General features: G+C 46.0%; 11 non-coding genes across 11 annotated transcripts; all 11 read left to right on the top strand.

Annotated features, from left to right (window-relative positions):
* Positions 1-1,468: 1,468 nt before the first annotated feature.
* Positions 1,469-1,659, top strand: LOC130308780 (U2 spliceosomal RNA). The gene has a single exon (XR_008857713.1). It is a non-coding gene; the product is annotated as a U2 spliceosomal RNA (small nuclear RNA).
* A 2,087-nt stretch (positions 1,660-3,746) lies between these two features.
* Positions 3,747-3,937, top strand: LOC130308779 (U2 spliceosomal RNA). The gene has a single exon (XR_008857712.1). It is a non-coding gene; the product is annotated as a U2 spliceosomal RNA (small nuclear RNA).
* Positions 3,938-6,024: 2,087 nt separating this feature from the next.
* On the top strand, positions 6,025-6,215 carry LOC130308777 (U2 spliceosomal RNA). The gene has a single exon (XR_008857711.1). It is a non-coding gene; the product is annotated as a U2 spliceosomal RNA (small nuclear RNA).
* Positions 6,216-8,308: 2,093 nt separating this feature from the next.
* LOC130308775 (U2 spliceosomal RNA) lies at positions 8,309-8,499 on the top strand. The gene has a single exon (XR_008857709.1). It is a non-coding gene; the product is annotated as a U2 spliceosomal RNA (small nuclear RNA).
* A 2,087-nt stretch (positions 8,500-10,586) lies between these two features.
* LOC130308774 (U2 spliceosomal RNA) lies at positions 10,587-10,777 on the top strand. Its single transcript, XR_008857708.1, has one exon. It is a non-coding gene; the product is annotated as a U2 spliceosomal RNA (small nuclear RNA).
* Positions 10,778-12,862: 2,085 nt separating this feature from the next.
* LOC130308773 (U2 spliceosomal RNA) lies at positions 12,863-13,053 on the top strand. The gene has a single exon (XR_008857707.1). It is a non-coding gene; the product is annotated as a U2 spliceosomal RNA (small nuclear RNA).
* A 2,088-nt stretch (positions 13,054-15,141) lies between these two features.
* On the top strand, positions 15,142-15,332 carry LOC130308772 (U2 spliceosomal RNA). Its single transcript, XR_008857706.1, has one exon. It is a non-coding gene; the product is annotated as a U2 spliceosomal RNA (small nuclear RNA).
* Positions 15,333-17,431: 2,099 nt separating this feature from the next.
* Positions 17,432-17,622, top strand: LOC130308771 (U2 spliceosomal RNA). Its single transcript, XR_008857705.1, has one exon. It is a non-coding gene; the product is annotated as a U2 spliceosomal RNA (small nuclear RNA).
* Positions 17,623-19,711: 2,089 nt separating this feature from the next.
* LOC130308770 (U2 spliceosomal RNA) lies at positions 19,712-19,902 on the top strand. Its single transcript, XR_008857704.1, has one exon. It is a non-coding gene; the product is annotated as a U2 spliceosomal RNA (small nuclear RNA).
* A 2,093-nt stretch (positions 19,903-21,995) lies between these two features.
* LOC130308769 (U2 spliceosomal RNA) lies at positions 21,996-22,186 on the top strand. The gene has a single exon (XR_008857703.1). It is a non-coding gene; the product is annotated as a U2 spliceosomal RNA (small nuclear RNA).
* A 2,091-nt stretch (positions 22,187-24,277) lies between these two features.
* On the top strand, positions 24,278-24,468 carry LOC130308768 (U2 spliceosomal RNA). The gene has a single exon (XR_008857702.1). It is a non-coding gene; the product is annotated as a U2 spliceosomal RNA (small nuclear RNA).
* Positions 24,469-25,030: the final 562 nt, after the last annotated feature.

The raw sequence follows: 25,030 nt of genomic DNA, 5'->3' as shown, positions 1-25,030 counted from the left end.
AGACCAAAGTACAGAGGGTTAGGCTATGCTATAGTGCACCTACCTGATGCATCAGAAGGTGCGAGGCCCTTGCTAAATTCTGTGCACAGACTTTGAGATCTATGCTTTAGACTGTATCTAAACCTGCTCCAACATGGACTGACATTCTGGCCTACTTTCAGCCGATGCGACTTGTCTGTCGCTGAACAGTCGCTTTTTATGTATTCAGCACCTATGTATAATGTTGTAAAAATGCTCTAGAAGCTAAAGTCGCAGAAATGTCACACATATTTGGCCTGCAACTTTCTGTGCGACAAATTCAGACAGGAAAAATCAGTATAAATCCTTAGAAAATTATCCCCCAGTGTCTCCATCTGCTGGCGGTATTGAATAAGCATTGCTGCACTGATGGGGTATGCATTAGACGAAAAAAAAGAAGAAAAAGAAGAATAATACGCCCAGAAAAGAGGCGAAAAGGAGAAAAACGTAAAAAAACGTGAAAAAAAAGTAAGAGGAAGAGAAGGGAAAAAAAGGTGGAAATGGGTTTAAAAGTGATTTCGGCGGAGAAATATATATATATATATATATATATATATATATATATATATATATATATACGCGCACACACACACATATATATAAACGTATTCTCCGTTGAGATATTGCAGCCGCTGCTGTGTCCAGGCCCAGGAGCCTTAGCACTGTGCTGTGATGTCACTCAATACCACTGACATCACTAGGTGTAAACAACATCTCTCCTTTGCTGTGTATGTGACTATGGAGCTGTTTGGTGATGTCGTCTATTATGGCCTTCATAGAAGCAACAGGAGATTGTTGCATCCATCTAGAACCCTCAGAACTACAGTGCTATGATGTCACTCACTTCCACAGGCCTTGCAGAGTGTAAACAACAACAACCCAGCTTTGTCGTGTATGTAACCATAGGGATTGTGATGTCACCTAGAACCTTCACAGCAGCGACAGCTTTATGAGGAGCATCAGCACTGCTCTGCCTGAGCAGAACCATCACCGCCATAGGTTGTCAAATAACCCGGATTTAACCCACACAGGTAAGTCCAATGGGGTGCAGGCATGTCCTCTATGCTTACAGCTTCCCGTGGGTGTTGGTTTGATACCGTTTGGGGACAGCCAAGGAGGCATCTGCAGGCAACAAAGGTAGGTGTGTGCTTGTGTGTGTGTTTCCTATGCAGATCCTAAGCCCAGTGTCACATGCAAGTAGGAGGAGTAAGAAGGGTTCCTGGCAAATCCGGGTTATGGATTGCATTTAAAAAGGCCCCGTGGGAGTGCAATGGGCCCCTGTCTTGCTGCTTAGCAATAATGGTATGGGTTTAGGTTCTGCTGTGTGTACTGGTGGTTGACTGCCCCCCAGCCCAGAGTGTGCATGGAAAATTGTCTGGCAGCCTCCCTGACAGCAAGCAGTGATAGTGCCCATGAAGGGGACCTTGTTGGGCCCGCCCCTTTCACGGTTATCGCTTCTCGGCCTTTTGGCTAAGATCAAGTGTAGTATCTGTTCTTATCAGTTTAATATCTGATACGTCCCCTATCTGGGGACCATATATTAAATGGATTTTTGAGAACGGGGGCCGATTTCGAAGCTTGCTTCCGTCGCCCTATGCATTGACCCGATATGGCAGTATCTTCGGGTACAGTGCACCACCCCCTTACAGGGTTAAAAAGAAAGATTCCTACTTTCATTGCTACCTGCTTGCTGGCTAGCCAGCTAGCCAGCCCTGTGGGCCTTGCTGCTGCTGCTGCTGCTGCTGCAGCCAAAAAACAAAAGGTGGTGCTGCTGCTGCTTCTGCTGCTTCTGCTTGTGTCTGGCCGCTGTTGGAGCGTCCAGGCACAGGACTTCTGCTGCTGCTGACTAAATGGCCTCCTTAATTGGATCATTTGAGTAGCCAGCACACCTGTGCAGGTAGGGCATGACATGATAGGCAGCTGCCTTGATAGCGGGTGGGTGCTGAATGTTCCTAATTGACAAAATAAGATTAATGCTTATGAAGAAATATAAAATCTCATCCCTTCCCCAATATCGCGCCACACCCCTACCCCTTAATTCCCTGGTTGAACTTGATGGACATATGTCTTTTTTCGACCGTACTAACTATGTAACTATGTAACATAACATGGGGGGGTCTCCTGGCTGTTCACACAGGTGTGTCATTGCTGTACATTGACCATGCATTGCTTCTGTGGTATTGCAAAGGCAAAGACAAATGCTTCCAGCCATCCATTGCACTAATGGATTGGTCATCAGCTGGCTGTCTATGTCCCGCATCAATATAGACCAAAGTACAGAGGGTTAGGCTATGCTATAGTGCACCTACCTGATGCATCAGAAGGTGCGAGGCCCTTGCTAAATTCTGTGCACAGACTTTGAGATCTATGCTTTAGACTGTATCTAAACCTGCTCCAACATGGACTGACATTCTGGCCTACTTTCAGCCGATGCGACTTGTCTGTCGCTGAACAGTCGCTTTTTATGTATTCAGCACCTATGTATAATGTTGTAAAAATGCTCTAGAAGCTAAAGTCGCAGAAATGTCACACATATTTGGCCTGCAACTTTCTGTGCGACAAATTCAGACAGGAAAAATCAGTATAAATCCTTAGAAAATTATCCCCCAGTGTCTCCATCTGCTGGCGGTATTGAATAAGCATTGCTGCACTGATGGGGTATGCATTAGACGAAAAAAAAGAAGAAAAAGAAGAATAATACGCCCAGAAAAGAGGCGAAAAGGAGAAAAACGTAAAAAAACGTGAAAAAAAAGTAAGAGGAAGAGAAGGGAAAAAAAGGTGGAAATGGGTTTAAAAGTGATTTCGGCGGAGAAATATATATATATATATATATATATATATATATATATATATATACGCGCACACACACACATATATATAAACGTATTCTCCGTTGAGATATTGCAGCCGCTGCTGTGTCCAGGCCCAGGAGCCTTAGCACTGTGCTGTGATGTCACTCAATACCACTGACATCACTAGGTGTAAACAACATCTCTCCTTTGCTGTGTATGTGACTATGGAGCTGTTTGGTGATGTCGTCTATTATGGCCTTCATAGAAGCAACAGGAGATTGTTGCATCCATCTAGAACCCTCAGAACTACAGTGCTATGATGTCACTCACTTCCACAGGCCTTGCAGAGTGTAAACAACAACAACCCAGCTTTGTCGTGTATGTAACCATAGGGATTGTGATGTCACCTAGAACCTTCACAGCAGCGACAGCTTTATGAGGAGCATCAGCACTGCTCTGCCTGAGCAGAACCATCACCGCCATAGGTTGTCAAATAACCCGGATTTAACCCACACAGGTAAGTCCAATGGGGTGCAGGCATGTCCTCTATGCTTACAGCTTCCCGTGGGTGTTGGTTTGATACCGTTTGGGGACAGCCAAGGAGGCATCTGCAGGCAACAAAGGTAGGTGTGTGCTTGTGTGTGTGTTTCCTATGCAGATCCTAAGCCCAGTGTCACATGCAAGTAGGAGGAGTAAGAAGGGTTCCTGGCAAATCCGGGTTATGGATTGCATTTAAAAAGGCCCCGTGGGAGTGCAATGGGCCCCTGTCTTGCTGCTTAGCAATAATGGTATGGGTTTAGGTTCTGCTGTGTGTACTGGTGGTTGACTGCCCCCCAGCCCAGAGTGTGCATGGAAAATTGTCTGGCAGCCTCCCTGACAGCAAGCAGTGATAGTGCCCATGAAGGGGACCTTGTTGGGCCCGCCCCTTTCACGGTTATCGCTTCTCGGCCTTTTGGCTAAGATCAAGTGTAGTATCTGTTCTTATCAGTTTAATATCTGATACGTCCCCTATCTGGGGACCATATATTAAATGGATTTTTGAGAACGGGGGCCGATTTCGAAGCTTGCTTCCGTCGCCCTATGCATTGACCCGATATGGCAGTATCTTCGGGTACAGTGCACCACCCCCTTACAGGGTTAAAAAGAAAGATTCCTACTTTCATTGCTACCTGCTTGCTGGCTAGCCAGCTAGCCAGCCCTGTGGGCCTTGCTGCTGCTGCTGCTGCTGCTGCAGCCAAAAAACAAAAGGTGGTGCTGCTGCTGCTTCTGCTGCTTCTGCTTGTGTCTGGCCGCTGTTGGAGCGTCCAGGCACAGGACTTCTGCTGCTGCTGACTAAATGGCCTCCTTAATTGGATCATTTGAGTAGCCAGCACACCTGTGCAGGTAGGGCATGACATGATAGGCAGCTGCCTTGATAGCGGGTGGGTGCTGAATGTTCCTAATTGACAAAATAAGATTAATGCTTATGAAGAAATATAAAATCTCATCCCTTCCCCAATATCGCGCCACACCCCTACCCCTTAATTCCCTGGTTGAACTTGATGGACATATGTCTTTTTTCGACCGTACTAACTATGTAACTATGTAACATAACATGGGGGGGTCTCCTGGCTGTTCACACAGGTGTGTCATTGCTGTACATTGACCATGCATTGCTTCTGTGGTATTGCAAAGGCAAAGACAAATGCTTCCAGCCATCCATTGCACTAATGGATTGGTCATCAGCTGGCTGTCTATGTCCCGCATCAATATAGACCAAAGTACAGAGGGTTAGGCTATGCTATAGTGCACCTACCTGATGCATCAGAAGGTGCGAGGCCCTTGCTAAATTCTGTGCACAGACTTTGAGATCTATGCTTTAGACTGTATCTAAACCTGCTCCAACATGGACTGACATTCTGGCCTACTTTCAGCCGATGCGACTTGTCTGTCGCTGAACAGTCGCTTTTTATGTATTCAGCACCTATGTATAATGTTGTAAAAATGCTCTAGAAGCTAAAGTCGCAGAAATGTCACACATATTTGGCCTGCAACTTTCTGTGCGACAAATTCAGACAGGAAAAATCAGTATAAATCCTTAGAAAATTATCCCCCAGTGTCTCCATCTGCTGGCGGTATTGAATAAGCATTGCTGCACTGATGGGGTATGCATTAGACGAAAAAAAAGAAGAAAAAGAAGAATAATACGCCCAGAAAAGAGGCGAAAAGGAGAAAAACGTAAAAAAACGTGAAAAAAAAGTAAGAGGAAGAGAAGGGAAAAAAAGGTGGAAATGGGTTTAAAAGTGATTTCGGCGGAGAAATATATATATATATATATATATATATATATATATATATATATACGCGCACACACACACATATATATAAACGTATTCTCCGTTGAGATATTGCAGCCGCTGCTGTGTCCAGGCCCAGGAGCCTTAGCACTGTGCTGTGATGTCACTCAATACCACTGACATCACTAGGTGTAAACAACATCTCTCCTTTGCTGTGTATGTGACTATGGAGCTGTTTGGTGATGTCGTCTATTATGGCCTTCATAGAAGCAACAGGAGATTGTTGCATCCATCTAGAACCCTCAGAACTACAGTGCTATGATGTCACTCACTTCCACAGGCCTTGCAGAGTGTAAACAACAACAACCCAGCTTTGTCGTGTATGTAACCATAGGGATTGTGATGTCACCTAGAACCTTCACAGCAGCGACAGCTTTATGAGGAGCATCAGCACTGCTCTGCCTGAGCAGAACCATCACCGCCATAGGTTGTCAAATAACCCGGATTTAACCCACACAGGTAAGTCCAATGGGGTGCAGGCATGTCCTCTATGCTTACAGCTTCCCGTGGGTGTTGGTTTGATACCGTTTGGGGACAGCCAAGGAGGCATCTGCAGGCAACAAAGGTAGGTGTGTGCTTGTGTGTGTGTTTCCTATGCAGATCCTAAGCCCAGTGTCACATGCAAGTAGGAGGAGTAAGAAGGGTTCCTGGCAAATCCGGGTTATGGATTGCATTTAAAAAGGCCCCGTGGGAGTGCAATGGGCCCCTGTCTTGCTGCTTAGCAATAATGGTATGGGTTTAGGTTCTGCTGTGTGTACTGGTGGTTGACTGCCCCCCAGCCCAGAGTGTGCATGGAAAATTGTCTGGCAGCCTCCCTGACAGCAAGCAGTGATAGTGCCCATGAAGGGGACCTTGTTGGGCCCGCCCCTTTCACGGTTATCGCTTCTCGGCCTTTTGGCTAAGATCAAGTGTAGTATCTGTTCTTATCAGTTTAATATCTGATACGTCCCCTATCTGGGGACCATATATTAAATGGATTTTTGAGAACGGGGGCCGATTTCGAAGCTTGCTTCCGTCGCCCTATGCATTGACCCGATATGGCAGTATCTTCGGGTACAGTGCACCACCCCCTTACAGGGTTAAAAAGAAAGATTCCTACTTTCATTGCTACCTGCTTGCTGGCTAGCCAGCTAGCCAGCCCTGTGGGCCTTGCTGCTGCTGCTGCTGCTGCTGCAGCCAAAAAACAAAAGGTGGTGCTGCTGCTGCTTCTGCTGCTTCTGCTTGTGTCTGGCCGCTGTTGGAGCGTCCAGGCACAGGACTTCTGCTGCTGCTGACTAAATGGCCTCCTTAATTGGATCATTTGAGTAGCCAGCACACCTGTGCAGGTAGGGCATGACATGATAGGCAGCTGCCTTGATAGCGGGTGGGTGCTGAATGTTCCTAATTGACAAAATAAGATTAATGCTTATGAAGAAATATAAAATCTCATCCCTTCCCCAATATCGCGCCACACCCCTACCCCTTAATTCCCTGGTTGAACTTGATGGACATATGTCTTTTTTCGACCGTACTAACTATGTAACTATGTAACATAACATGGGGGGGTCTCCTGGCTGTTCACACAGGTGTGTCATTGCTGTACATTGACCATGCATTGCTTCTGTGGTATTGCAAAGGCAAAGACAAATGCTTCCAGCCATCCATTGCACTAATGGATTGGTCATCAGCTGGCTGTCTATGTCCCGCATCAATATAGACCAAAGTACAGAGGGTTAGGCTATGCTATAGTGCACCTACCTGATGCATCAGAAGGTGCGAGGCCCTTGCTAAATTCTGTGCACAGACTTTGAGATCTATGCTTTAGACTGTATCTAAACCTGCTCCAACATGGACTGACATTCTGGCCTACTTTCAGCCGATGCGACTTGTCTGTCGCTGAACAGTCGCTTTTTATGTATTCAGCACCTATGTATAATGTTGTAAAAATGCTCTAGAAGCTAAAGTCGCAGAAATGTCACACATATTTGGCCTGCAACTTTCTGTGCGACAAATTCAGACAGGAAAAATCAGTATAAATCCTTAGAAAATTATCCCCCAGTGTCTCCATCTGCTGGCGGTATTGAATAAGCATTGCTGCACTGATGGGGTATGCATTAGACGAAAAAAAAGAAGAAAAAGAAGAATAATACGCCCAGAAAAGAGGCGAAAAGGAGAAAAACGTAAAAAAACGTGAAAAAAAAGTAAGAGGAAGAGAAGGGAAAAAAAGGTGGAAATGGGTTTAAAAGTGATTTCGGCGGAGAAATATATATATATATATATATATATATATATATATATATATATATATATACGCGCACACACACACATATATATAAACGTATTCTCCGTTGAGATATTGCAGCCGCTGCTGTGTCCAGGCCCAGGAGCCTTAGCACTGTGCTGTGATGTCACTCAATACCACTGACATCACTAGGTGTAAACAACATCTCTCCTTTGCTGTGTATGTGACTATGGAGCTGTTTGGTGATGTCGTCTATTATGGCCTTCATAGAAGCAACAGGAGATTGTTGCATCCATCTAGAACCCTCAGAACTACAGTGCTATGATGTCACTCACTTCCACAGGCCTTGCAGAGTGTAAACAACAACAACCCAGCTTTGTCGTGTATGTAACCATAGGGATTGTGATGTCACCTAGAACCTTCACAGCAGCGACAGCTTTATGAGGAGCATCAGCACTGCTCTGCCTGAGCAGAACCATCACCGCCATAGGTTGTCAAATAACCCGGATTTAACCCACACAGGTAAGTCCAATGGGGTGCAGGCATGTCCTCTATGCTTACAGCTTCCCGTGGGTGTTGGTTTGATACCGTTTGGGGACAGCCAAGGAGGCATCTGCAGGCAACAAAGGTAGGTGTGTGCTTGTGTGTGTGTTTCCTATGCAGATCCTAAGCCCAGTGTCACATGCAAGTAGGAGGAGTAAGAAGGGTTCCTGGCAAATCCGGGTTATGGATTGCATTTAAAAAGGCCCCGTGGGAGTGCAATGGGCCCCTGTCTTGCTGCTTAGCAATAATGGTATGGGTTTAGGTTCTGCTGTGTGTACTGGTGGTTGACTGCCCCCCAGCCCAGAGTGTGCATGGAAAATTGTCTGGCAGCCTCCCTGACAGCAAGCAGTGATAGTGCCCATGAAGGGGACCTTGTTGGGCCCGCCCCTTTCACGGTTATCGCTTCTCGGCCTTTTGGCTAAGATCAAGTGTAGTATCTGTTCTTATCAGTTTAATATCTGATACGTCCCCTATCTGGGGACCATATATTAAATGGATTTTTGAGAACGGGGGCCGATTTCGAAGCTTGCTTCCGTCGCCCTATGCATTGACCCGATATGGCAGTATCTTCGGGTACAGTGCACCACCCCCTTACAGGGTTAAAAAGAAAGATTCCTACTTTCATTGCTACCTGCTTGCTGGCTAGCCAGCTAGCCAGCCCTGTGGGCCTTGCTGCTGCTGCTGCTGCTGCTGCAGCCAAAAAACAAAAGGTGGTGCTGCTGCTGCTTCTGCTGCTTCTGCTTGTGTCTGGCCGCTGTTGGAGCGTCCAGGCACAGGACTTCTGCTGCTGCTGACTAAATGGCCTCCTTAATTGGATCATTTGAGTAGCCAGCACACCTGTGCAGGTAGGGCATGACATGATAGGCAGCTGCCTTGATAGCGGGTGGGTGCTGAATGTTCCTAATTGACAAAATAAGATTAATGCTTATGAAGAAATATAAAATCTCATCCCTTCCCCAATATCGCGCCACACCCCTACCCCTTAATTCCCTGGTTGAACTTGATGGACATATGTCTTTTTTCGACCGTACTAACTATGTAACTATGTAACATAACATGGGGGGGTCTCCTGGCTGTTCACACAGGTGTGTCATTGCTGTACATTGACCATGCATTGCTTCTGTGGTATTGCAAAGGCAAAGACAAATGCTTCCAGCCATCCATTGCACTAATGGATTGGTCATCAGCTGGCTGTCTATGTCCCGCATCAATATAGACCAAAGTACAGAGGGTTAGGCTATGCTATAGTGCACCTACCTGATGCATCAGAAGGTGCGAGGCCCTTGCTAAATTCTGTGCACAGACTTTGAGATCTATGCTTTAGACTGTATCTAAACCTGCTCCAACATGGACTGACATTCTGGCCTACTTTCAGCCGATGCGACTTGTCTGTCGCTGAACAGTCGCTTTTTATGTATTCAGCACCTATGTATAATGTTGTAAAAATGCTCTAGAAGCTAAAGTCGCAGAAATGTCACACATATTTGGCCTGCAACTTTCTGTGCGACAAATTCAGACAGGAAAAATCAGTATAAATCCTTAGAAAATTATCCCCCAGTGTCTCCATCTGCTGGCGGTATTGAATAAGCATTGCTGCACTGATGGGGTATGCATTAGACGAAAAAAAAGAAGAAAAAGAAGAATAATACGCCCAGAAAAGAGGCGAAAAGGAGAAAAACGTAAAAAAACGTGAAAAAAAAGTAAGAGGAAGAGAAGGGAAAAAAAGGTGGAAATGGGTTTAAAAGTGATTTCGGCGGAGAAATATATATATATATATATATATATATATATATATATATATATACGCGCACACACACACATATATATAAACGTATTCTCCGTTGAGATATTGCAGCCGCTGCTGTGTCCAGGCCCAGGAGCCTTAGCACTGTGCTGTGATGTCACTCAATACCACTGACATCACTAGGTGTAAACAACATCTCTCCTTTGCTGTGTATGTGACTATGGAGCTGTTTGGTGATGTCGTCTATTATGGCCTTCATAGAAGCAACAGGAGATTGTTGCATCCATCTAGAACCCTCAGAACTACAGTGCTATGATGTCACTCACTTCCACAGGCCTTGCAGAGTGTAAACAACAACAACCCAGCTTTGTCGTGTATGTAACCATAGGGATTGTGATGTCACCTAGAACCTTCACAGCAGCGACAGCTTTATGAGGAGCATCAGCACTGCTCTGCCTGAGCAGAACCATCACCGCCATAGGTTGTCAAATAACCCGGATTTAACCCACACAGGTAAGTCCAATGGGGTGCAGGCATGTCCTCTATGCTTACAGCTTCCCGTGGGTGTTGGTTTGATACCGTTTGGGGACAGCCAAGGAGGCATCTGCAGGCAACAAAGGTAGGTGTGTGCTTGTGTGTGTGTTTCCTATGCAGATCCTAAGCCCAGTGTCACATGCAAGTAGGAGGAGTAAGAAGGGTTCCTGGCAAATCCGGGTTATGGATTGCATTTAAAAAGGCCCCGTGGGAGTGCAATGGGCCCCTGTCTTGCTGCTTAGCAATAATGGTATGGGTTTAGGTTCTGCTGTGTGTACTGGTGGTTGACTGCCCCCCAGCCCAGAGTGTGCATGGAAAATTGTCTGGCAGCCTCCCTGACAGCAAGCAGTGATAGTGCCCATGAAGGGGACCTTGTTGGGCCCGCCCCTTTCACGGTTATCGCTTCTCGGCCTTTTGGCTAAGATCAAGTGTAGTATCTGTTCTTATCAGTTTAATATCTGATACGTCCCCTATCTGGGGACCATATATTAAATGGATTTTTGAGAACGGGGGCCGATTTCGAAGCTTGCTTCCGTCGCCCTATGCATTGACCCGATATGGCAGTATCTTCGGGTACAGTGCACCACCCCCTTACAGGGTTAAAAAGAAAGATTCCTACTTTCATTGCTACCTGCTTGCTGGCTAGCCAGCTAGCCAGCCCTGTGGGCCTTGCTGCTGCTGCTGCTGCAGCCAAAAAACAAAAGGTGGTGCTGCTGCTGCTTCTGCTGCTTCTGCTTGTGTCTGGCCGCTGTTGGAGCGTCCAGGCACAGGACTTCTGCTGCTGCTGACTAAATGGCCTCCTTAATTGGATCATTTGAGTAGCCAGCACACCTGTGCAGGTAGGGCATGACATGATAGGCAGCTGCCTTGATAGCGGGTGGGTGCTGAATGTTCCTAATTGACAAAATAAGATTAATGCTTATGAAGAAATATAAAATCTCATCCCTTCCCCAATATCGCGCCACACCCCTACCCCTTAATTCCCTGGTTGAACTTGATGGACATATGTCTTTTTTCGACCGTACTAACTATGTAACTATGTAACATAACATGGGGGGGTCTCCTGGCTGTTCACACAGGTGTGTCATTGCTGTACATTGACCATGCATTGCTTCTGTGGTATTGCAAAGGCAAAGACAAATGCTTCCAGCCATCCATTGCACTAATGGATTGGTCATCAGCTGGCTGTCTATGTCCCGCATCAATATAGACCAAAGTACAGAGGGTTAGGCTATGCTATAGTGCACCTACCTGATGCATCAGAAGGTGCGAGGCCCTTGCTAAATTCTGTGCACAGACTTTGAGATCTATGCTTTAGACTGTATCTAAACCTGCTCCAACATGGACTGACATTCTGGCCTACTTTCAGCCGATGCGACTTGTCTGTCGCTGAACAGTCGCTTTTTATGTATTCAGCACCTATGTATAATGTTGTAAAAATGCTCTAGAAGCTAAAGTCGCAGAAATGTCACACATATTTGGCCTGCAACTTTCTGTGCGACAAATTCAGACAGGAAAAATCAGTATAAATCCTTAGAAAATTATCCCCCAGTGTCTCCATCTGCTGGCGGTATTGAATAAGCATTGCTGCACTGATGGGGTATGCATTAGACGAAAAAAAAGAAGAAAAAGAAGAATAATACGCCCAGAAAAGAGGCGAAAAGGAGAAAAACGTAAAAAAACGTGAAAAAAAAGTAAGAGGAAGAGAAGGGAAAAAAAGGTGGAAATGGGTTTAAAAGTGATTTCGGCGGAGAAATATATATATATATATATATATATATATATATATATATATATATATACGCGCACACACACACATATATATAAACGTATTCTCCGTTGAGATATTGCAGCCGCTGCTGTGTCCAGGCCCAGGAGCCTTAGCACTGTGCTGTGATGTCACTCAATACCACTGACATCACTAGGTGTAAACAACATCTCTCCTTTGCTGTGTATGTGACTATGGAGCTGTTTGGTGATGTCGTCTATTATGGCCTTCATAGAAGCAACAGGAGATTGTTGCATCCATCTAGAACCCTCAGAACTACAGTGCTATGATGTCACTCACTTCCACAGGCCTTGCAGAGTGTAAACAACAACAACCCAGCTTTGTCGTGTATGTAACCATAGGGATTGTGATGTCACCTAGAACCTTCACAGCAGCGACAGCTTTATGAGGAGCATCAGCACTGCTCTGCCTGAGCAGAACCATCACCGCCATAGGTTGTCAAATAACCCGGATTTAACCCACACAGGTAAGTCCAATGGGGTGCAGGCATGTCCTCTATGCTTACAGCTTCCCGTGGGTGTTGGTTTGATACCGTTTGGGGACAGCCAAGGAGGCATCTGCAGGCAACAAAGGTAGGTGTGTGCTTGTGTGTGTGTTTCCTATGCAGATCCTAAGCCCAGTGTCACATGCAAGTAGGAGGAGTAAGAAGGGTTCCTGGCAAATCCGGGTTATGGATTGCATTTAAAAAGGCCCCGTGGGAGTGCAATGGGCCCCTGTCTTGCTGCTTAGCAATAATGGTATGGGTTTAGGTTCTGCTGTGTGTACTGGTGGTTGACTGCCCCCCAGCCCAGAGTGTGCATGGAAAATTGTCTGGCAGCCTCCCTGACAGCAAGCAGTGATAGTGCCCATGAAGGGGACCTTGTTGGGCCCGCCCCTTTCACGGTTATCGCTTCTCGGCCTTTTGGCTAAGATCAAGTGTAGTATCTGTTCTTATCAGTTTAATATCTGATACGTCCCCTATCTGGGGACCATATATTAAATGGATTTTTGAGAACGGGGGCCGATTTCGAAGCTTGCTTCCGTCGCCCTATGCATTGACCCGATATGGCAGTATCTTCGGGTACAGTGCACCACCCCCTTACAGGGTTAAAAAGAAAGATTCCTACTTTCATTGCTACCTGCTTGCTGGCTAGCCAGCTAGCCAGCCCTGTGGGCCTTGCTGCTGCTGCTGCTGCTGCTGCAGCCAAAAAACAAAAGGTGGTGCTGCTGCTGCTTCTGCTGCTTCTGCTTGTGTCTGGCCGCTGTTGGAGCGTCCAGGCACAGGACTTCTGCTGCTGCTGACTAAATGGCCTCCTTAATTGGATCATTTGAGTAGCCAGCACACCTGTGCAGGTAGGGCATGACATGATAGGCAGCTGCCTTGATAGCGGGTGGGTGCTGAATGTTCCTAATTGACAAAATAAGATTAATGCTTATGAAGAAATATAAAATCTCATCCCTTCCCCAATATCGCGCCACACCCCTACCCCTTAATTCCCTGGTTGAACTTGATGGACATATGTCTTTTTTCGACCGTACTAACTATGTAACTATGTAACATAACATGGGGGGGTCTCCTGGCTGTTCACACAGGTGTGTCATTGCTGTACATTGACCATGCATTGCTTCTGTGGTATTGCAAAGGCAAAGACAAATGCTTCCAGCCATCCATTGCACTAATGGATTGGTCATCAGCTGGCTGTCTATGTCCCGCATCAATATAGACCAAAGTACAGAGGGTTAGGCTATGCTATAGTGCACCTACCTGATGCATCAGAAGGTGCGAGGCCCTTGCTAAATTCTGTGCACAGACTTTGAGATCTATGCTTTAGACTGTATCTAAACCTGCTCCAACATGGACTGACATTCTGGCCTACTTTCAGCCGATGCGACTTGTCTGTCGCTGAACAGTCGCTTTTTATGTATTCAGCACCTATGTATAATGTTGTAAAAATGCTCTAGAAGCTAAAGTCGCAGAAATGTCACACATATTTGGCCTGCAACTTTCTGTGCGACAAATTCAGACAGGAAAAATCAGTATAAATCCTTAGAAAATTATCCCCCAGTGTCTCCATCTGCTGGCGGTATTGAATAAGCATTGCTGCACTGATGGGGTATGCATTAGACGAAAAAAAAGAAGAAAAAGAAGAATAATACGCCCAGAAAAGAGGCGAAAAGGAGAAAAACGTAAAAAAACGTGAAAAAAAAGTAAGAGGAAGAGAAGGGAAAAAAAGGTGGAAATGGGTTTAAAAGTGATTTCGGCGGAGAATATATATATATATATATATATATATATATATATATATATATATACGCGCACACACACACATATATATAAACGTATTCTCCGTTGAGATATTGCAGCCGCTGCTGTGTCCAGGCCCAGGAGCCTTAGCACTGTGCTGTGATGTCACTCAATACCACTGACATCACTAGGTGTAAACAACATCTCTCCTTTGCTGTGTATGTGACTATGGAGCTGTTTGGTGATGTCGTCTATTATGGCCTTCATAGAAGCAACAGGAGATTGTTGCATCCATCTAGAACCCTCAGAACTACAGTGCTATGATGTCACTCACTTCCACAGGCCTTGCAGAGTGTAAACAACAACAACCCAGCTTTGTCGTGTATGTAACCATAGGGATTGTGATGTCACCTAGAACCTTCACAGCAGCGACAGCTTTATGAGGAGCATCAGCACTGCTCTGCCTGAGCAGAACCATCACCGCCATAGGTTGTCAAATAACCCGGATTTAACCCACACAGGTAAGTCCAATGGGGTGCAGGCATGTCCTCTATGCTTACAGCTTCCCGTGGGTGTTGGTTTGATACCGTTTGGGGACAGCCAAGGAGGCATCTGCAGGCAACAAAGGTAGGTGTGTGCTTGTGTGTGTGTTTCCTATGCAGATCCTAAGCCCAGTGTCACATGCAAGTAGGAGGAGTAAGAAGGGTTCCTGGCAAATCCGGGTTATGGATTGCATTTAAAAAGGCCCCGTGGGAGTGCAATGGGCCCCTGTCTTGCTGCTTAGCAATAATGGTATGGGTTTAGGTTCTGCTGTGTGTACTGGTGGTTGACTGCCCCCCAGCCCAGAGTGTGCATGGAAAATTGTCTGGCAGCCTCCCTGACAGCAAGCAGTGATAGTGCCCATGAAGGGGACCTTGTTGGGCCCGCCCCTTTCACGGTTATCGCTTCTCGGCCTTTTGGCTAAGATCAAGTGTAGTATCTGTTCTTATCAGTTTAATATCTGATACGTCCCCTATCTGGGGACCATATATTAAATGGATTTTTGAGAACGGGGGCCGATTTCGAAGCTTGCTTCCGTCGCCCTATGCATTGACCCGATATGGCAGTATCTTCGGGTACAGTGCACCACCCCCTTACAGGGTTAAAAAGAAAGATTCCTACTTTCATTGCTACCTGCTTGCTGGCTAGCCAGCTAGCCAGCCCTGTGGGCCTTGCTGCTGCTGCTGCTGCTGCTGCAGCCAAAAAACAAAAGGTGGTGCTGCTGCTGCTTCTGCTGCTTCTGCTTGTGTCTGGCCGCTGTTGGAGCGTCCAGGCACAGGACTTCTGCTGCTGCTGACTAAATGGCCTCCTTAATTGGATCATTTGAGTAGCCAGCACACCTGTGCAGGTAGGGCATGACATGATAGGCAGCTGCCTTGATAGCGGGTGGGTGCTGAATGTTCCTAATTGACAAAATAAGATTAATGCTTATGAAGAAATATAAAATCTCATCCCTTCCCCAATATCGCGCCACACCCCTACCCCTTAATTCCCTGGTTGAACTTGATGGACATATGTCTTTTTTCGACCGTACTAACTATGTAACTATGTAACATAACATGGGGGGGTCTCCTGGCTGTTCACACAGGTGTGTCATTGCTGTACATTGACCATGCATTGCTTCTGTGGTATTGCAAAGGCAAAGACAAATGCTTCCAGCCATCCATTGCACTAATGGATTGGTCATCAGCTGGCTGTCTATGTCCCGCATCAATATAGACCAAAGTACAGAGGGTTAGGCTATGCTATAGTGCACCTACCTGATGCATCAGAAGGTGCGAGGCCCTTGCTAAATTCTGTGCACAGACTTTGAGATCTATGCTTTAGACTGTATCTAAACCTGCTCCAACATGGACTGACATTCTGGCCTACTTTCAGCCGATGCGACTTGTCTGTCGCTGAACAGTCGCTTTTTATGTATTCAGCACCTATGTATAATGTTGTAAAAATGCTCTAGAAGCTAAAGTCGCAGAAATGTCACACATATTTGGCCTGCAACTTTCTGTGCGACAAATTCAGACAGGAAAAATCAGTATAAATCCTTAGAAAATTATCCCCCAGTGTCTCCATCTGCTGGCGGTATTGAATAAGCATTGCTGCACTGATGGGGTATGCATTAGACGAAAAAAAAGAAGAAAAAGAAGAATAATACGCCCAGAAAAGAGGCGAAAAGGAGAAAAACGTAAAAAAACGTGAAAAAAAAGTAAGAGGAAGAGAAGGGAAAAAAAGGTGGAAATGGGTTTAAAAGTGATTTCGGCAGAGAAATATATATATATATATATATATATATATATATATATATATATATATATATATACACGCGCACACACACACATATATATAAACGTATTCTCCGTTGAGATATTGCAGCCGCTGCTGTGTCCAGGCCCAGGAGCCTTAGCACTGTGCTGTGATGTCACTCAATACCACTGACATCACTAGGTGTAAACAACATCTCTCCTTTGCTGTGTATGTGACTATGGAGCTGTTTGGTGATGTCGTCTATTATGGCCTTCATAGAAGCAACAGGAGATTGTTGCATCCATCTAGAACCCTCAGAACTACAGTGCTATGATGTCACTCACTTCCACAGGCCTTGCAGAGTGTAAACAACAACAACCCAGCTTTGTCGTGTATGTAACCATAGGGATTGTGATGTCACCTAGAACCTTCACAGCAGCGACAGCTTTATGAGGAGCATCAGCACTGCTCTGCCTGAGCAGAACCATCACCGCCATAGGTTGTCAAATAACCCGGATTTAACCCACACAGGTAAGTCCAATGGGGTGCAGGCATGTCCTCTATGCTTACAGCTTCCCGTGGGTGTTGGTTTGATACCGTTTGGGGACAGCCAAGGAGGCATCTGCAGGCAACAAAGGTAGGTGTGTGCTTGTGTGTGTGTTTCCTATGCAGATCCTAAGCCCAGTGTCACATGCAAGTAGGAGGAGTAAGAAGGGTTCCTGGCAAATCCGGGTTATGGATTGCATTTAAAAAGGCCCCGTGGGAGTGCAATGGGCCCCTGTCTTGCTGCTTAGCAATAATGGTATGGGTTTAGGTTCTGCTGTGTGTACTGGTGGTTGACTGCCCCCCAGCCCAGAGTGTGCATGGAAAATTGTCTGGCAGCCTCCCTGACAGCAAGCAGTGATAGTGCCCATGAAGGGGACCTTGTTGGGCCCGCCCCTTTCACGGTTATCGCTTCTCGGCCTTTTGGCTAAGATCAAGTGTAGTATCTGTTCTTATCAGTTTAATATCTGATACGTCCCCTATCTGGGGACCATATATTAAATGGATTTTTGAGAACGGGGGCCGATTTCGAAGCTTGCTTCCGTCGCCCTATGCATTGACCCGATATGGCAGTATCTTCGGGTACAGTGCACCACCCCCTTACAGGGTTAAAAAGAAAGATTCCTACTTTCATTGCTACCTGCTTGCTGGCTAGCCAGCTAGCCAGCCCTGTGGGCCTTGCTGCTGCTGCTGCTGCTGCTGCAGCCAAAAAACAAAAGGTGGTGCTGCTGCTGCTTCTGCTGCTTCTGCTTGTGTCTGGCCGCTGTTGGAGCGTCCAGGCACAGGACTTCTGCTGCTGCTGACTAAATGGCCTCCTTAATTGGATCATTTGAGTAGCCAGCACACCTGTGCAGGTAGGGCATGACATGATAGGCAGCTGCCTTGATAGCGGGTGGGTGCTGAATGTTCCTAATTGACAAAATAAGATTAATGCTTATGAAGAAATATAAAATCTCATCCCTTCCCCAATATCGCGCCACACCCCTACCCCTTAATTCCCTGGTTGAACTTGATGGACATATGTCTTTTTTCGACCGTACTAACTATGTAACTATGTAACATAACATGGGGGGGTCTCCTGGCTGTTCACACAGGTGTGTCATTGCTGTACATTGACCATGCATTGCTTCTGTGGTATTGCAAAGGCAAAGACAAATGCTTCCAGCCATCCATTGCACTAATGGATTGGTCATCAGCTGGCTGTCTATGTCCCGCATCAATATAGACCAAAGTACAGAGGGTTAGGCTATGCTATAGTGCACCTACCTGATGCATCAGAAGGTGCGAGGCCCTTGCTAAATTCTGTGCACAGACTTTGAGATCTATGCTTTAGACTGTATCTAAACCTGCTCCAACATGGACTGACATTCTGGCCTACTTTCAGCCGATGCGACTTGTCTGTCGCTGAACAGTCGCTTTTTATGTATTCAGCACCTATGTATAATGTTGTAAAAATGCTCTAGAAGCTAAAGTCGCAGAAATGTCACACATATTTGGCCTGCAACTTTCTGTGCGACAAATTCAGACAGGAAAAATCAGTATAAATCCTTAGAAAATTATCCCCCAGTGTCTCCATCTGCTGGCGGTATTGAATAAGCATTGCTGCACTGATGGGGTATGCATTAGACGAAAAAAAAGAAGAAAAAGAAGAATAATACGCCCAGAAAAGAGGCGAAAAGGAGAAAAACGTAAAAAAACGTGAAAAAAAAGTAAGAGGAAGAGAAGGGAAAAAAAGGTGGAAATGGGTTTAAAAGTGATTTCGGCGGAGAAATATATATATATATATATATATATATATATATATATATATATATACGCGCACACACACACATATATATAAACGTATTCTCCGTTGAGATATTGCAGCCGCTGCTGTGTCCAGGCCCAGGAGCCTTAGCACTGTGCTGTGATGTCACTCAATACCACTGACATCACTAGGTGTAAACAACATCTCTCCTTTGCTGTGTATGTGACTATGGAGCTGTTTGGTGATGTCGTCTATTATGGCCTTCATAGAAGCAACAGGAGATTGTTGCATCCATCTAGAACCCTCAGAACTACAGTGCTATGATGTCACTCACTTCCACAGGCCTTGCAGAGTGTAAACAACAACAACCCAGCTTTGTCGTGTATGTAACCATAGGGATTGTGATGTCACCTAGAACCTTCACAGCAGCGACAGCTTTATGAGGAGCATCAGCACTGCTCTGCCTGAGCAGAACCATCACCGCCATAGGTTGTCAAATAACCCGGATTTAACCCACACAGGTAAGTCCAATGGGGTGCAGGCATGTCCTCTATGCTTACAGCTTCCCGTGGGTGTTGGTTTGATACCGTTTGGGGACAGCCAAGGAGGCATCTGCAGGCAACAAAGGTAGGTGTGTGCTTGTGTGTGTGTTTCCTATGCAGATCCTAAGCCCAGTGTCACATGCAAGTAGGAGGAGTAAGAAGGGTTCCTGGCAAATCCGGGTTATGGATTGCATTTAAAAAGGCCCCGTGGGAGTGCAATGGGCCCCTGTCTTGCTGCTTAGCAATAATGGTATGGGTTTAGGTTCTGCTGTGTGTACTGGTGGTTGACTGCCCCCCAGCCCAGAGTGTGCATGGAAAATTGTCTGGCAGCCTCCCTGACAGCAAGCAGTGATAGTGCCCATGAAGGGGACCTTGTTGGGCCCGCCCCTTTCACGGTTATCGCTTCTCGGCCTTTTGGCTAAGATCAAGTGTAGTATCTGTTCTTATCAGTTTAATATCTGATACGTCCCCTATCTGGGGACCATATATTAAATGGATTTTTGAGAACGGGGGCCGATTTCGAAGCTTGCTTCCGTCGCCCTATGCATTGACCCGATATGGCAGTATCTTCGGGTACAGTGCACCACCCCCTTACAGGGTTAAAAAGAAAGATTCCTACTTTCATTGCTACCTGCTTGCTGGCTAGCCAGCTAGCCAGCCCTGTGGGCCTTGCTGCTGCTGCTGCTGCTGCTGCAGCCAAAAAACAAAAGGTGGTGCTGCTGCTGCTTCTGCTGCTTCTGCTTGTGTCTGGCCGCTGTTGGAGCGTCCAGGCACAGGACTTCTGCTGCTGCTGACTAAATGGCCTCCTTAATTGGATCATTTGAGTAGCCAGCACACCTGTGCAGGTAGGGCATGACATGATAGGCAGCTGCCTTGATAGCGGGTGGGTGCTGAATGTTCCTAATTGACAAAATAAGATTAATGCTTATGAAGAAATATAAAATCTCATCCCTTCCCCAATATCGCGCCACACCCCTACCCCTTAATTCCCTGGTTGAACTTGATGGACATATGTCTTTTTTCGACCGTACTAACTATGTAACTATGTAACATAACATGGGGGGGTCTCCTGGCTGTTCACACAGGTGTGTCATTGCTGTACATTGACCATGCATTGCTTCTGTGGTATTGCAAAGGCAAAGACAAATGCTTCCAGCCATCCATTGCACTAATGGATTGGTCATCAGCTGGCTGTCTATGTCCCGCATCAATATAGACCAAAGTACAGAGGGTTAGGCTATGCTATAGTGCACCTACCTGATGCATCAGAAGGTGCGAGGCCCTTGCTAAATTCTGTGCACAGACTTTGAGATCTATGCTTTAGACTGTATCTAAACCTGCTCCAACATGGACTGACATTCTGGCCTACTTTCAGCCGATGCGACTTGTCTGTCGCTGAACAGTCGCTTTTTATGTATTCAGCACCTATGTATAATGTTGTAAAAATGCTCTAGAAGCTAAAGTCGCAGAAATGTCACACATATTTGGCCTGCAACTTTCTGTGCGACAAATTCAGACAGGAAAAATCAGTATAAATCCTTAGAAAATTATCCCCCAGTGTCTCCATCTGCTGGCGGTATTGAATAAGCATTGCTGCACTGATGGGGTATGCATTAGACGAAAAAAAAGAAGAAAAAGAAGAATAATACGCCCAGAAAAGAGGCGAAAAGGAGAAAAACGTAAAAAAACGTGAAAAAAAAGTAAGAGGAAGAGAAGGGAAAAAAAGGTGGAAATGGGTTTAAAAGTGATTTCGGCGGAGAAATATATATATATATATATATATATATATATATATATATATATATATACACGCGCACACACACACATATATATAAACGTATTCTCCGTTGAGATATTGCAGCCGCTGCTGTGTCCAGGCCCAGGAGCCTTAGCACTGTGCTGTGATGTCACTCAATACCACTGACATCACTAGGTGTAAACAACATCTCTCCTTTGCTGTGTATGTGACTATGGAGCTGTTTGGTGATGTCGTCTATTATGGCCTTCATAGAAGCAACAGGAGATTGTTGCATCCATCTAGAACCCTCAGAACTACAGTGCTATGATGTCACTCACTTCCACAGGCCTTGCAGAGTGTAAACAACAACAACCCAGCTTTGTCGTGTATGTAACCATAGGGATTGTGATGTCACCTAGAACCTTCACAGCAGCGACAGCTTTATGAGGAGCATCAGCACTGCTCTGCCTGAGCAGAACCATCACCGCCATAGGTTGTCAAATAACCCGGATTTAACCCACACAGGTAAGTCCAATGGGGTGCAGGCATGTCCTCTATGCTTACAGCTTCCCGTGGGTGTTGGTTTGATACCGTTTGGGGACAGCCAAGGAGGCATCTGCAGGCAACAAAGGTAGGTGTGTGCTTGTGTGTGTGTTTCCTATGCAGATCCTAAGCCCAGTGTCACATGCAAGTAGGAGGAGTAAGAAGGGTTCCTGGCAAATCCGGGTTATGGATTGCATTTAAAAAGGCCCCGTGGGAGTGCAATGGGCCCCTGTCTTGCTGCTTAGCAATAATGGTATGGGTTTAGGTTCTGCTGTGTGTACTGGTGGTTGACTGCCCCCCAGCCCAGAGTGTGCATGGAAAATTGTCTGGCAGCCTCCCTGACAGCAAGCAGTGATAGTGCCCATGAAGGGGACCTTGTTGGGCCCGCCCCTTTCACGGTTATCGCTTCTCGGCCTTTTGGCTAAGATCAAGTGTAGTATCTGTTCTTATCAGTTTAATATCTGATACGTCCCCTATCTGGGGACCATATATTAAATGGATTTTTGAGAACGGGGGCCGATTTCGAAGCTTGCTTCCGTCGCCCTATGCATTGACCCGATATGGCAGTATCTTCGGGTACAGTGCACCACCCCCTTACAGGGTTAAAAAGAAAGATTCCTACTTTCATTGCTACCTGCTTGCTGGCTAGCCAGCTAGCCAGCCCTGTGGGCCTTGCTGCTGCTGCTGCTGCTGCTGCAGCCAAAAAACAAAAGGTGGTGCTGCTGCTGCTTCTGCTGCTTCTGCTTGTGTCTGGCCGCTGTTGGAGCGTCCAGGCACAGGACTTCTGCTGCTGCTGACTAAATGGCCTCCTTAATTGGATCATTTGAGTAGCCAGCACACCTGTGCAGGTAGGGCATGACATGATAGGCAGCTGCCTTGATAGCGGGTGGGTGCTGAATGTTCCTAATTGACAAAATAAGATTAATGCTTATGAAGAAATATAAAATCTCATCCCTTCCCCAATATCGCGCCACACCCCTACCCCTTAATTCCCTGGTTGAACTTGATGGACATATGTCTTTTTTCGACCGTACTAACTATGTAACTATGTAACATAACATGGGGGGGTCTCCTGGCTGTTCACACAGGTGTGTCATTGCTGTACATTGACCATGCATTGCTTCTGTGGTATTGCAAAGGCAAAGACAAATGCTTCCAGCCATCCATTGCACTAATGGATTGGTCATCAGCTGGCTGTCTATGTCCCGCATCAATATAGACCAAAGTACAGAGGGTTAGGCTATGCTATAGTGCACCTACCTGATGCATCAGAAGGTGCGAGGCCCTTGCTAAATTCTGTGCACAGACTTTGAGATCTATGCTTTAGACTGTATCTAAACCTGCTCCAACATGGACTGACATTCTGGCCTACTTTCAGCCGATGCGACTTGTCTGTCGCTGAACAGTCGCTTTTTATGTATTCAGCACCTATGTATAATGTTGTAAAAATGCTCTAGAAGCTAAAGTCGCAGAAATGTCACACATATTTGGCCTGCAACTTTCTGTGCGACAAATTCAGACAGGAAAAATCAGTATAAATCCTTAGAAAATTATCCCCCAGTGTCTCCATCTGCTGGCGGTATTGAATAAGCATTGCTGCACTGATGGGGTATGCATTAGACGAAAAAAAAGAAGAAAAAGAAGAATAATACGCCCAGAAAAGAGGCGAAAAGGAGAAAAACGTAAAAAAACGTGAAAAAAAAGTAAGAGGAAGAGAAGGGAAAAAAAGGTGGAAATGGGTTTAAAAGTGATTTCGGCGGAGAAATATATATATATATATATATATATATATATATATATATATATATATACGCGCACACACACACATATATATAAACGTATTCTCCGTTGAGATATTGCAGCCGCTGCTGTGTCCAGGCCCAGGAGCCTTAGCACTGTGCTGTGATGTCACTCAATACCACTGACATCACTAGGTGTAAACAACATCTCTCCTTTGCTGTGTATGTGACTATGGAGCTGTTTGGTGATGTCGTCTATTATGGCCTTCATAGAAGCAACAGGAGATTGTTGCATCCATCTAGAACCCTCAGAACTACAGTGCTATGATGTCACTCACTTCCACAGGCCTTGCAGAGTGTAAACAACAACAACCCAGCTTTGTCGTGTATGTAACCATAGGGATTGTGATGTCACCTAGAACCTTCACAGCAGCGACAGCTTTATGAGGAGCATCAGCACTGCTCTGCCTGAGCAGAACCATCACCGCCATAGGTTGTCAAATAACCCGGATTTAACCCACACAGGTAAGTCCAATGGGGTGCAGGCATGTCCTCTATGCTTACAGCTTCCCGTGGGTGTTGGTTTGATACCGTTTGGGGACAGCCAAGGAGGCATCTGCAGGCAACAAAGGTAGGTGTGTGCTTGTGTGTGTGTTTCCTATGCAGATCCTAAGCCCAGTGTCACATGCAAGTAGGAGGAGTAAGAAGGGTTCCTGGCAAATCCGGGTTATGGATTGCATTTAAAAAGGCCCCGTGGGAGTGCAATGGGCCCCTGTCTTGCTGCTTAGCAATAATGGTATGGGTTTAGGTTCTGCTGTGTGTACTGGTGGTTGACTGCCCCCCAGCCCAGAGTGTGCATGGAAAATTGTCTGGCAGCCTCCCTGACAGCAAGCAGTGATAGTGCCCATGAAGGGGACCTTGTTGGGCCCGCCCCTTTCACGGTTATCGCTTCTCGGCCTTTTGGCTAAGATCAAGTGTAGTATCTGTTCTTATCAGTTTAATATCTGATACGTCCCCTATCTGGGGACCATATATTAAATGGATTTTTGAGAACGGGGGCCGATTTCGAAGCTTGCTTCCGTCGCCCTATGCATTGACCCGATATGGCAGTATCTTCGGGTACAGTGCACCACCCCCTTACAGGGTTAAAAAGAAAGATTCCTACTTTCATTGCTACCTGCTTGCTGGCTAGCCAGCTAGCCAGCCCTGTGGGCCTTGCTGCTGCTGCTGCTGCTGCTGCAGCCAAAAAACAAAAGGTGGTGCTGCTGCTGCTTCTGCTGCTTCTGCTTGTGTCTGGCCGCTGTTGGAGCGTCCAGGCACAGGACTTCTGCTGCTGCTGACTAAATGGCCTCCTTAATTGGATCATTTGAGTAGCCAGCACACCTGTGCAGGTAGGGCATGACATGATAGGCAGCTGCCTTGATAGCGGGTGGGTGCTGAATGTTCCTAATTGACAAAATAAGATTAATGCTTATGAAGAAATATAAAATCTCATCCCTTCCCCAATATCGCGCCACACCCCTACCCCTTAATTCCCTGGTTGAACTTGATGGACATATGTCTTTTTTCGACCGTACTAACTATGTAACTATGTAACATAACATGGGGGGGTCTCCTGGCTGTTCACACAGGTGTGTCATTGCTGTACATTGACCATGCATTGCTTCTGTGGTATTGCAAAGGCAAAGACAAATGCT

This window comes from Hyla sarda, unplaced genomic scaffold (genome assembly GCF_029499605.1).
Source record: "Hyla sarda isolate aHylSar1 unplaced genomic scaffold, aHylSar1.hap1 scaffold_1494, whole genome shotgun sequence".
NCBI classification, from domain to species: Eukaryota; Metazoa; Chordata; class Amphibia; order Anura; family Hylidae; genus Hyla; species Hyla sarda.
The sequence above is the reverse complement of the archived record's forward strand: the minus strand, read 5'-3'. Positions and strand labels throughout refer to the sequence as shown.